This window comes from Myxocyprinus asiaticus, chromosome 6 (assembly GCF_019703515.2).
Source record: "Myxocyprinus asiaticus isolate MX2 ecotype Aquarium Trade chromosome 6, UBuf_Myxa_2, whole genome shotgun sequence".
NCBI classification, from domain to species: Eukaryota; Metazoa; Chordata; class Actinopteri; order Cypriniformes; family Catostomidae; genus Myxocyprinus; species Myxocyprinus asiaticus.
The window spans coordinates 12,395,497-12,409,342 of NC_059349.1; the positions used below are offsets into that span (position 1 = coordinate 12,395,497).

General features: G+C 36.7%; 1 protein-coding gene across 7 annotated transcripts in view; it reads left to right on the top strand.

Annotated features, from left to right (window-relative positions):
* Positions 1 to 8,473: 8,473 nt before the first annotated feature.
* kmt2cb (lysine (K)-specific methyltransferase 2Cb) overlaps positions 8,474 to 13,846 on the top strand; it is a 171,666-nt gene continuing 166,293 nt past the window's right edge. For all 7 annotated transcript variants that reach the window (XM_051700822.1, XM_051700824.1, XM_051700828.1 and 4 more), the window contains exon 1: positions 8,474 to 9,179. The gene's annotated coding sequence lies outside the window, so the exon portion shown is untranslated. The remainder of the gene's footprint in view (positions 9,180 to 13,846) is intronic.

The following is a 13,846-nucleotide window of genomic DNA, read 5'->3' on the forward strand; positions in this document are numbered from 1 at the left end:
ACATTCAGCATATAAATACATTTGAAAGTCTTTCTTTTCTGGGAAAAAAAAGACCAAAAAGTGATGACTCGTCTTGCATGCAGAGGCATATATACATTTTATACATCTTTTTATTTTGTTATTAGCATATTAGCAAGGAAAATTCCCTCAAATACGTGGAGTCTGAGCAGAATTCCAAACATTCTGCTCTCTTTTAGGATAAGAGATTTTGTTGGCATAACAGATTCCTCAGAGAAATAAACTGATTCACAACCAAACCTTGATAGCATGGTGTGGAAGCTATCATTAGAGGTACTTCTGCAAAAGCTGTCAAATTAAATTGGTTTTGCTACAAACAAAGGGGAGTTTGTTTATAAATGAAGAAATAGTTAAGATATGAACATCATATTCTATTGCACTTTGTTGATCAAATTTTTTTTCCCTCTTTTTATCTCGGCAGGGTTGATTAAAATCACACAGACACATTGCTTTGAAATGTACAGAAGATGATTAAGAACCCCTGACTATGTAGTATATTGATATCTAGCCACATTCAAGTGGTGCATGGTTGTAAGTTGTGCCGTTTTGATCTACCGTCACTGTCTCTGTCTTTGTCCAAATACTCTAACCCACAAAACCATTTTTAATCACTGAAAATTGAGATGTATGGTTGTCAAATAGAGGGTCAAACAAAATGGGAAAAGACTTGTATGGCCACAGTAATCAAGATTTGAAATATTTTTGTGATTTTTGGTGACAGACTGAGGACTTACAAACAATAAGAATGTCACTTGCATTATAATGCTAAATCACAGAGGGTAGAAGAAGGGTCATCTACAGTCAACAGACAAATGTATAATGACTATACTATTTTCCCCCTTAAAATGCGAACTGTTTTTTTTTTTTTTTTTTTTTTTTAAGAGTTTGAGTTAGTTTATTGTAATTATACTTAGCTTTATATAAAACCATATTTAAGTACTAAACAATATCCTCATTCAGCTATGTAAACGCATATCTGCTGTGTATCTGTTTTACCATCCATAAGGAGAAGAAAAGACAATCTAGCACACTCAGTAGAATCGGTACACAGTGTCACACTGCCCCCTGGCCAAGTAAATTAGAACAACTTTGTAAAAAGCCTCTGAAATACAGATATAACACACTATTTTACATTTCTTTGTTCTGAAAACATTGTTCCTAATGTAAATAAGAGAAATGTATATATATATATATATATATATATATATATATATATATATATATATATATATAAAGAAATTGGCACTTTTATTCACCAAAGTGACATTCAACTGATCACAATGTATATAGTCAGGAAATTAATAATGTGAAAAATTACTATTACAATTTGATTTGTTTTTTTCAGCACTTCTTAAAATACTTCAAAGAGTTCACATCAAAAAATCGTCCACATGCAGCAATGACAGCTTTGCAGATCCTTGGCTGTCAGTTTATTCAGATATTCAGGTGAAATTTCACCCATTGCTTCCTGTAGCACTTGCCATAGATGTGGCTGTCTTGTCGGGCACTTCTCACGCACCTTACAGTCTAGCTGATCCCACAACAGCTCAATGGGATTAAGATCCATAACACTCTTTTCCATTTATCTGTTGTCCAATGTCTGTGTTTCTTTGTCCACTCTAACCTTTTCTTTTTGTTTTTCTGTTTCAAAAGTTTCTTTTTCTTTGCAATTCTTCCCATAAGGCCTGCACCCCTGAGTCTTCTCTTTACTGTTGTACATGAAACTGGTGTTGAGCGGGTAGAATTCAATGAAGCTGTCTGCTGAGGACATGTGAGGCATCTATTTTTCAAACTAGAGACTCTGATGTACTTAATCCTCTTGTTTAGTTGTACATCTGGCCTTCCACATCTCTTTCTGTCCTTGTTAGAGTCAGTTGTCCTTTGTCTTTGAAGACTGTAGTGTACACCTTTGTATGAAATCTTCAGTTTTTGGCAATTTCAAGCATTGTATAGCCTTCGTTCCTCAAAACAATGACTGACGAGTTTCTAGAGAAAGCTGTTTCATTTTTGCCATTTTGAACCTAATATTGACCTTAAGACATGCCAGTCTATTGCATACTGTGGCAACTTAAAAACAAACACAAAGACAATGTTAAGCTTCATTTAATGAACCAAATAGCTTTCAACTGTGTTTGATATAATGGTAAGTGATTTTCTAGTACCAAATTAGCAATTAAGCATGATTACTCAAGGATAAGGTGTTGGAGTGATGGCTGCTGGAAATGGGCCTGTCTAGATTTTATCAAAAATGACTTTTTTCAAATAGTGATGGTGCTGTTTTTTACATCAGTAATGTCCTGACTATACTTTGTGATCAGTCAAATGCCACTTTGGTGAATTAAAGTACCAATTTCCTTCTGAAACAGCAAAATCTGAATATATTTGGCCAAAAGTTTGGAATAATGCACAGATTTTGCTGTTTCAGAAGGAATCTGGTACTTTAATTCACCAAAGTGCAAGAATTGCAAAGAAAAAGCCACTTTTGAAACAGAAAAACAAAAAGAAAAGGTTAGAGTGGGCAAAGAAACACAGACGTTGGACAACAGATAAATGGAAAAGAGTGTTATGGATCTTAATCCCATTGAGCTTTTGTGGGATCAGCTAGACTGTAAGGTGCGTGAGAAGTGCCCGACAAGACAGCCACATCTATGGCAAGTGCTACAGGAAGTGTGGGGTGAAATGTCACCTGAGTATCTGGACAAACTGACAGCTAGAATGTCAAAGATCTGCAAAGCTGTCATTGCTGCACGTGGAGGATTTTTTGATGAGAACTCTTTGAAGTAGTTTAAGAAGTTCTGAATTTTTTTTTTAAATTGTAATATTAATTTTTCATGTTAATAATATTCTGACTATACATTGTAATCAGCTGAATGCCACTTTGGTGAATAAAAATACCAGTTTCTTTCCATAAGAGCTAAATCTGTACATTATTCCAAACTTTTGGCTGCCAGTGTATATATATACAAAGGTGTATATTTGGCTTGAACATTGGGGGTTTACAAGCATATCCATGTTGTGCAGCGCTGTCTCAGCAGTTAAGGCTCTGGGTTACTGATCAGAAGGTTGAGGGTTCAAGCCCCAGCACTGCCAAGATGCCACTGTTGGGCCTATGAGCAAGATCCTTGACCCTCTCTGCTCCAGGGGTGCTGTATCATGGCTGACTCTGACCCCAGCTTAGCTGGGATATGTGAAAAAAATATATGTAAAAAAAAATAAAAAATGTATAATGTGTGACAAAATAAAGGCTTCTTCTTGTCCAGCATGATTTGAGAATGTTCCAATGAGCATTTTGTGTGCTTTAATGGAAGCAATTAAAGGAAATCTGACCTGTTGTACAAAGGAGTTAACATGGTCAATGTCACAAATTTGCTTACATTTGATTAATGACCTTAAATATATATATATATATATATATATATAAATGAAACTTATGGACCCCACTTCATACATACAGCTATATATTCATCCTACTCTTTGCAGACATTTTCTATATACATAAATTGGTTTTCAGCCCGATACCCAATTTATTGCAGTTGAAAAATCACCATTGTAACCCAATTGATTGGCTTTATATTTGTAAACAAATAGATAGACTCATCAGTGCAATTAACTGAAACCTACATATTGCTTGAAAGAATTTAATAGCATGTAACAAGCTTGATTGAGCTGCCATTTCAAATGGAATTTAAAAACACTAACAGAAAGAACAAGGTTGGGCCAGCATGTTGTCTGTAAAAAAGAAAATGAACGATGATGAAACATCAAAACTTTTAGGAATTCAGACAGTATTTTTGATAATCTTTTTAAGATATAAATGGTTATGCTTTTAATGCTTTTATTGATTCCATCTAGCAATGGAAAATCACACTTCTTAAACTTCACAATCTTTTTCATTCAAAGTCTTTTCATAGGCCAGAAACATACTCTATTACGCAAGTACGCAAATACAGACCTCAGTACTCAAGGGGGGCCGATAGAGTTACCTTGAGATTTCTATACCATAAAACTGGATGTGTTATTATTCAGGTAGCTATAAACATGCCAATAGTTTAACATACTAACTAACTAGCTTAGCATCTTCAGACTTTTGTACTTAAAAGAGAAAACTAACCATTGAAGCAGGCAGTTTACACTAATGCCCACTATAGTGGCCATTCCGTTCTGACATGTTTTGCTTCACAACCTGTGAAATTGAGATCGCACTTGAGTAGTTTTGAGCCTAATTCATTTCCACAAAGAATCTGTGAATCATTTACACTTGGAGGTGGTATAGGCATGTATACATTTAGGCTACGTATGAAATAATATATACAAGTTTTTATACACTGATATTTTTCTAAAAGCTGACAATTGAATGTTGACATTGTTTTCCCTTACAAAAAAATCCATAGTTCTGACAAACTAGTCACAAACCTGACACAAATTTGCCACTCCTTATTTTCACATGCAAATGAGCTTGTTATTCGCAGAAAATGTTTGCCAGTAGTTTGCAGCTCTTCACCAGTAGTAGTGAACCTGCAGCAAACCTTTGGAAACAATAGACAATTTTCCGCAAGATTGCTGCAAAGCTCATTTTCATGTGAAAATGATCAGTGGCAAATTTGTGGCTAGTTTGCAGCCAATTTGCCATGAACTCTCAATTTTTGTAAGGGTTTTTGTGGTTGGAAGCAAACTTTTTTTCTTCATCCTGCAGCTGTCCAAAGTGTGCATATATCACCCTTATAGGAGTATTGTCTTCTGCACACTCTTATGTTTGAGTAAATATTGTACAGTAATTGTTAATTAAGTTACTTAAAACTTTTGTGTAACTCAGCATGAACTGTTTGTCTGTCAACAATTGTGCACCATGGTTATTTAAAACAGTTAATATAAGGTAATGTTAAAAAGACGTACTGTATATATTTTAAAGTATTACCTTTATATTATACATGCACCTGTCTGCTTTTAACATTTTGCACTTTAGGCTAGGAAAGGAAATGAGTAAAGAAAATCCCAAATAAAGAGCCCGATAACGTTAGACTTTTATAGTTTTATTAACAAACTGCAACATTATACAAATTACACCTTGCAATATTCAAGTGAATTAAAGCAAATGTTCTTGGTGGAAGATATGGCCTGGAGACTGTTTGTTGTCATCTCTATCAATTTTGCACATATAGGAAGAAATATTTACCCATTCTTCCTTTTGTTTAAGCTGAGTAAAACTTGTAGGGTGGTGTTCACATACTAAAAGCCATTTAACTGTGTGGAACTGTGTGTAAATAAAATTTAGCCTAATTTTATGTTCTACAAATCCTATCACTATAAAAGTCAATTCTTAAGCTGTAATTATGTTGTAATAACAATATTACATTTTCATTTAGTAATTTAGTAGATGCTTTCATCCAAAGCAATGAGAAACATAGCAAGTAATTTGTCATACAAAAGTCAACACTGAAAATGTTTATTTTTTTGGTGACGTAAATATAACAGAAATAATTAAGTGCTTTTTACATTGAAAAGTAAAAGTGTGAACTTGAAATCTAAATTTGTTCTCAATTCAAACATGTAAAAATTCATGTTCTAGCTTATAAGTAAATATTATTCATGATTGTTTGTTATCTTTACAATGCATCACCATGTACCAATCCTAAAGTAGAAAACCTTGTCAAATTTATTTGCTAATTTGAATACATTTCACAGGTAAATGAAACAAGTAAATTTTTCTTAACTTTTCGAAGCTGGTGTTCCCAGCATGCACCAGGCTTGAATAATTGATTTACACCATTTTTATTGTTGATTGTGTTGTTAGGTTTGGTAACATCTTAATTTGTGAAGTCTACTCAAAATTACTCATTCAGCTGATAGTTACCGTCATCGTGTTTTGTGCACCAAGTGTTCAGGTCTGCGTGCACAGCTCTAGATCTAGTTTATTTCGCCATTAAAACAAGGTGATGTTTTCTAATGGACTACTAAGCATGCATTAAGCTTTCCTGTGGAAGGCTTATGTGTGTCATGTGGTACATGGCTAAGTTCGTTAAAAATGCATTGAAATGCTAGTACACTTTTAAAAGCTTGGCTTAATTCAGTGCTACATTGCTTGATTGAAGAGTGAGTAAAATTTACAGGACTGGATCTAGGGGGGTGCTGGAGTGGACTATGCCCCCGCAAATTGTCCCTATATACGTTCTCACTCCCATGACGTCAAAGACTTACGCTTGTGCAAGAGCCCAGCGCGTCAATCTATAGACGCCAAAAGTGCCCTCTGGAGTCAGTTTTATGACGCATCCAGCAAGTGTGTTCTTTTCAAAGAGAAACCTTTGACATCAACTGACTGATGCGAAGGGCATTAGAATTTTAGCATCATTTAATTATACGTTGGGGTTCAATTTTGTCATTGTGACATATGTTGGGGGTATGATTTTCATTTCATTTGAAATCAGTAACATTTATTCACAGTGGTTAATATTTAATCTGTTGTTTATCTGTCTATTTAATCTGTCTGTACATATTCTGCACTGCTGAAGTGACCCGTTTCATACCGGGTGTATTCCGATGTCTTACAATCACTTTATGTGAAGAACAAACCTAAACGTACGTTTTTAGTCATCGATCACGGTCACCCGGCGTTCACCGTAACACATCCTGCACAAGTTTTGTTATAACACATTCAAAATTTGCTGCCTCAAGCATAATGACATGGGTTTGATGTCAGAGACTCCGATTATGCCATTTGCTCTCGCATGTCTTGTGAGGACCAGTTGTGATGAGCTCAAGTTTGGTTGTATTAATTTTTTGAATGAGACATGCCGGTAGAATCAGGATGACAGTTCCTTCACGGAGGGGTAATATTTTCACTGATTAAAACCTTCAGTTTCACTCTGGTACTCACATAATGCCATTGTATGATTTGGAATATTATTATAGTGCATCTGTAAAAATAAATGATCGTATCTGTACTTTATCTGCTTGTTGCGTCTGTTCTGTTGTTGAGAACTGCTTAGGTTTAGGCATAAATATGCAGTTGGGTGCTCGAGAATATCTATAAATAGTGTAAAGTATATGAAATTATGTATATCAAAGTGCCTCTTTCATGTTTTATATTGTTGATAAGAATCAACCCCAATATAGACCCCTAACCCAACCCCGATATAGAAATGGGGTTGGGTTAGGGGGATCTAAAATGTTATATATGATTGTATAATGGAATATCACACTAATATATTTAGAAGTATTAGGTTAAGCACACAAAATAATATTAACATTGATTGATAAATGACGAAACCGTTTTCTCATTGAAAACAAAGGGGTTTCTCACCGCGTCAATGAAAGGATGCCGGGGGCACCTTTAGCGTCATCATGCATACGCGGACGGCTTCTGCAAAAGTGTCAGGACTGGATGCTTAGGGAATGAGAATGGGTTGGAATGGAAGATATGCGTAGACAGAAAACACACGTGCAACACGCGCAAGAACACATGCAAGAAGACACACACGCACACCCCCGTCGAATACCTGCCCCTCAGTTGTATATCAGTGTCCCCCTAAAGTACCCGTTCTAGGCCTAAAAGTTTACTTGGAACAGAGTACTGCAAAGTAAGCTTTTCATGAGAATTTCTAATTAAGCCCACCAAGAATTGTGTGTAGCCTTTACTTGAAAATATTGTCTGTTAAATTTACTCGCAATTTCTGCTTTGAAATGGTTTCCTAGGTTTTTTTTTTTAAGTAAACCCCACTCCAATTTTTTCCCAGTGAACAATATCTGCAGTATCACACTGCCAAGTTCTCAGAGTTGCTGGAGTAGTGTAGAAGTTAGCACACAAGAAAGAGACAGACAAGTAGTAAACGCAGTTAGTGTGGCTTGGTTAAGAGCTTGTGAAACAGATGTGTTTTCAGCTGGTTCTTGAATGTCATTTTACCACAAAGGAACTGAGAAAATGAACGATCGTGAAATTTCAAAGTGAACTAATCATGAATTATCCCTTTAACATCATAGTGTCAACACATTCGTTTTTTTTTTTTTTTTTTTTTTAAATGCATACTGTAAAAACATATTTGCATGGTTTTCTTGTCAAAATCAACCATTTACATGCTAAAAATCCGAAAATAACTGCATGACCACATGGCCAGGACGCACTCTGAGGATCAGGCAGTTCGCTCCGGTACAGTAATCCGTCCCGCATATTGCAGGATTCCTGTGCGTGAAGAGAAAAAAAAAAAAAAGAAAAAAAGAAAAAAAAATCGCCTCACCTGCTGAGCTCTCCAACATATCACTCCGCGGGGTCCATTTATAATATTTTTATTTTGCACTGGCATTTGTAAAAAGACCGTATATAGCTTAGAAACACGATAATGCCATTATTAGTACTATTTAAATGTATTTCCAAATGAGAAGGTGTCATTCCTCAGAGTGCCGCGCTTAATATTGTGGCACTATTTAACATGGTATCGTTCGCATCGCGGGCGTGATTTGGTAACACTCAAATATGGCTGCCATGGAGTGCGAGCTACAACTTTAATATTTGTATTAATACAGAAATGTAACGTTTTACTCCATTCTACGTTAGACAGACTCGTCTTTATGTCGCATATTACTTGTGTAAATGGTTAATACGCAGGCAAGGAAATAATCTCGGTGTGTTTTGCTGTTATTAAAGTATTGCTCGAAATTTCAGCTTGTTCCGTGAGCTCGTCGAAATTGAACGCTTGAGAGCGAAATCTGCTTTCGGTTTTCCATCATTTGGAGATATTTTGTGCTGTATTCCCCGAATGTGTCGAGAGATCGGCTCCTGTCATCGCCTCGCAGGAGTTTCAGATAGCGGGCGGTATGGCTTGTTTTCGCTCGAGTCTCGCTGGATGAGGGATGTAACCCGCAAGGATTTGGCGATGTGGGATGAAGCGGAATAAAGAAAAGTGATCCGTTCAAACCGTGGGGAAGCTGCTGCTTTCGGTCTATGGATTAAATATTGTATATGTTCTGGATATAAAAGTGGAATTTACTGGAATACGTGCACAGTATCGCTGAAGATATCGCTTTGTCACGCTGGCTTATTTTCCTGAGGAATAGTGGTCTATTCCTCCCCAACCCCCCAGCGTCACAAACACCAAACAAAAGTACTATATGCACATATATGACGGGTTTTGTCATGCAGGAAATAAATAAAATTTGCTAGGGTCAAAGAGGTAAGTAAATATCGATCGATGAGTATGTTGTGTGTGTTTCTCGTCATTATTTGTTTGTTGTTTTGTCGTTTCTATCGCGTTTTTTTACACGCCGAAGAGTTCGTTTCGACTGAGTCTGCTGCCTTTCTTCTGTCACTATCACTAACCATCCCATTTCTCTAAAACATCTTTAAAAAGGCTCCGCATCTCTACAGACCACTGCCTTTAATGGGGCGTTATATGATTCCCGCTTGGATGGGCAACTACAGGCTTGAGTAATGTTTCCAAGTTGATCAACCGGGCTGCAAGGCCTCTACTTATCCACTTGCAGCCTTTCTTGCGTATTTACACTCGTCTTTCCAATGTAACGCCACCACATTGAAGTTGTCTTCATTACTTTGCATGCAATAATCACCAGTCGAGCGTCAAATGTTGCGTCTTTGGACAGCAGTGCTACATCTTACCGTGTTCAGGTAGGTTCAGCCTTTGGGCTTCCTAAAGAGTGCGAATCCGTCTCTCGTAGGCAAATTCGCCGGTTTTTCCTCGTTTCTCCATTTTGTAAAGAAGTGTTTAACAGGGATAGACGTTGGGGTATTTCATGGCATTATTGGCACCCGACAAACACAAAGATTTGGAGACAAGTAAACAAAGGCAAAAAAGCTGGACATGCCCCCTCATGTGAAGAAGCACTTGCTTTGTGTGCTGCTGTTGTTTCACCAAGGCTATCTTTCTAACTTGTGCTTTATTTCTGCATGTGTTATGACATCAAATCACTTGAGTTTTCTCTCTCTGTGTGTGTAAGAGAGAGAGAGAGAGAGATGCATTGTAGGGACGTTTCAAATTCAGTTTTCTGAAGTATTCATCTATTTGATTGTTCAGGGATCAGACTCCAGATAACCTGAAAAGAAGTAATCTGTACATGGCCACTATTCCTTTATTTTATAGATGCACTGGCGGCCAAAAGTTTGGAAGAATGTACAGATTTTACTCTTATGGAAAGAAACTGGTATTTTTATTCACCAAAGTGGCATTCAACTGATCACAATGTATAGTCAGGACATTAATAATGTGAAAAATTTGAAAAAAATGTTCAGAACTTCTTAAACTACTTCAAAGAGTTCTCATCAGAAAAATCCTCCACGTGCAGCAATGACAGCTTTGCAGATCCTTGGCATTTTAGCTGTCAGTTTGTCCAGATACTCAGGTGACATTTCACCCCACACTTCCTGTAGCACTTGCCATAGATGTGGCTGTCTTGTCGGGCACTTCTCACGCACCATACAGTCTAGCTGATCTCACAAAAGCTCAATGGGGTTAAGATCCATAACACTCTTTTCCAATTATCTGTTGTCCAATGTCTGTGTTTCTTTGCCCACTCTAACATTTTCTTTTTGTTTTTCTGTTTCAAAAGTGGCTTTTTCTTTGCAATTCTTCCCATAAGGCCTGCACCCCTGAGTCTTCTCTTTACTGTTGTACATGAAACTGGTGTTGAGCGGGTAGAATTCAATGAAGCTGTCAGCTGAAGACATGTGAGGCGTCTATTTCTCAAACTAGAGACTCTGTTGTACTTATCCTCTTGTTTAGTTGTACATCTGGCCTTCCACATCTCTTTCTGTCCTTGTTAGAGCCAGTTGTCCTTTGTCTTTGAAGACTGTAGTGTACACATTTTGTATGAAATCTTTTTTCAAGCATTGTGTTGCCTTCATTCCTCAAAACAATGATTGACTGATGTGTTTCTAGAGAAAGCTGTTTCTTTTTTGCCATTTTTGATCTTAAGACATGCAGTCTATTGCATACTGTGACAATTCAAAAACAAACACAAAGACAATGTTAAGCTTCATTTAATGAACCAAATAGCTTTCAGCTGTGTTTGATATAATGGCAAGTGATTTTCTAGTACCAAATTAGCAATTAAGCATGATTACTCAAGGATAAGGTGTTGGAGTGATGGCTGCTGGAAATGGGGCCTGTCTAGATTTTATCAAAAATGACTTTTTTCAAATAGTGATGGTGCTGTTTTTTACATCAGTAATGTCCTGACTATACTTTGTGATCAGTTGAATGCCACTTTAGTGAATTAAAGTACCAATTTCCTTCTGAAACCGCAAAATCTGTACATTATTCCAAAACTTTGGCCGCCAGTGTATATACACTGACATTAGTGATCCAAGGGGCACATTTATTCTGTATTGTAACATTTCTGGTCAACATGGCTACATATAAAACAGATAGATGCTGCAAACGTGAAAGACAGTTAATTAAGATGTTACCACATGAAGCAAATATTAGGTTACCTGACTAAACAGTACAGATAGATCATTACTGAACCCATAGGGAAATTCAAGAGCAAAACAGCAGCAACATCAAATGTAGCATTCAAAAATCCACTACTATACACTAAATATATATAATTGCTGGAGCAGAAGACAGTAAGTTATAATATCAAGAGCATACAGTATATAATGTACTCATGAATGCATTAGCTGGTGCTGCTACTAGGTTAAGTCAGTCAAACCAGTTTATTGCCTGTACATATGAAGCAGGACAAAATTTGCAAGCCACATGGCTAAATATTAATAAAAAGTTACTTGTCTGTCTCTTTCTCTGACCTTTTAACCTTTTCATTTACTGTACTCTTGTAAATTTAGACTTTTCACTTACCTCCTCATGCATCCACTATACTCAATCAACAGTATTTGTGGTATAATGTTGATTACCACAAACATTATTTTGACTTCTCAATGATACTTTAAAAAAAAAAAAAAAAAAAAAAAAAGGAAAAAATTGAGGTGGATGGAGCCAAGTTTTGGAGGGTTTAAAGGCAGAAATGTGAAGCATTAATTCTTTTGCTGAAACTTGTGTATTATTCGAGTTGTATAGTTGTTTAAAACATCGTTGTTATGGTCGTTTTAGAGCATTACGTTGTAATGGCAACGACGTTGTAAAATTGGATGTAACTTAGAAAAGGTTAGTACTTTTAGCATTTATATACATTTAAAATTAGTCTGTTCTTGGAAAATGGACCAAAATATTGATGACTCATCTTGCATGAAGGGGCTCTCTAGAATGTAAATGTTCCTCCCCCTTGCTATAGGAGTAGAATATTATGGTTCATGGCTGTGATGTCTACTAAAGACAATTCTCTACTTAAAAAAAAAAAAAAAAAAAAAAAAAAAAGGATGAGCACTTCATTATGTCCTAATCCAACTTCTTATTCAAGGAAATACTGTACATTAACACAGGGAAGAAAACTGCTCTTGAAGCTATTGATGGGGTCTGTAAATGACTGCTGCAGACAATGTGTTCGTACAGGCTAATGGTAATGCACACAGACTCATTGAAGGCTTGACCCAACCATGTGAGGTCTAATAGTTTATTCAGTGTAGGATACAATGAGCGCAGCCCAGGGAGGGATCCCATGTAGTTCCCGGAAACGAAAGCATGCCATTGGTAGTTTGCCTTGTCAGCTGAGTGGAGAGGTTGGCAGAAGCACCATGCAGAGCAGGCGCACTGTGGGTCAGGCAGCAGCTAAATATGCACAACATTAAGAAAGAATACAACAGCTGAAACTTGGTCTATAAGTGTGCCTGCCCCTTAACTGTGTTGTGTTCACTTTTTATTGGAGCATGACGTCCCATATAGGGTTCCGTGCTAATATGTCACAATGAATCAGAAATTAAAATTAACCCATAAAATTGTTTTTAGACAGATGACTGTCTATTTCTATATAATAATTCAGTAAGATAGATAAGAAGTTCACAAAACTAATTTACTTTAGCTAGGAATTAAGCTGAGATCACACTTGTGTCATTCGTGACAAGTCAAAAAGAAGCCAAGTTTGGGCACATTTTGTAGTGTATTAAGCAATAAGCCACGAGAGGCCAGGCATTACAGTGATTTTGCCATAGGTAAGGGGTGTTCTTATGCACAACACAAAGTTGAGTGCCTTAACTGTGGTAAAATCACAATAATGCATGGCCTCCTGTGGCTTATTGCCTTTATAAATGACAGAAACCCTTAAGGTGTGCAATTTTTGTGCCACCACACGAAATTGCAATAGAGCTGTTCAGCTTGTAGTCCAAAAACTGGAAGACAATTCGCAATTTGTTCCCTCTGGATTTTCCAATGAGTTTTTATAATGGGGGTTTTGAACTTGAGTAAAATAAGATTGGCTTCAAAATTAATGTTTGAGGTATGAAAGTGTGTAATTTATGTTGAACAAAATGTCCACCAAAGAGTGTCGTCAAGTAATGTTTACCACAGACCTTATAAGTTCAAAAACCCAGAGGAAAATTATGAGGGGACCCATGGCAAATTAGACCTCTGGTTCAACTACAAATTGATGTCACGGCTGAAAAGCTCTATAGTAAAAAAAATAAAAAATTCAAACAGCTTTCCCGAATACTCCCCCCATCTGCTGTTGATCGGACAAACTGATAGTCCCGCCCCAAACTTACGCCATTGTTTAGTTCAGTGATGCTGTGTCGGGCAATTGGGCTGCTCAAACAAATGGAGCAATATTTTTATAGTGCCATAGAGAAAATGTTTACAGTTTACAAGGAAATCAACTTACGAATGGCTTACTGTTGTCTCTGCATATTAAGTTGGGAAAGGAGAGCGTATTTTAACATTGAAGAAACTATTCTTCCACCAAGTAGTATAATTCACCTTACTGTTGGCTGTCTGTG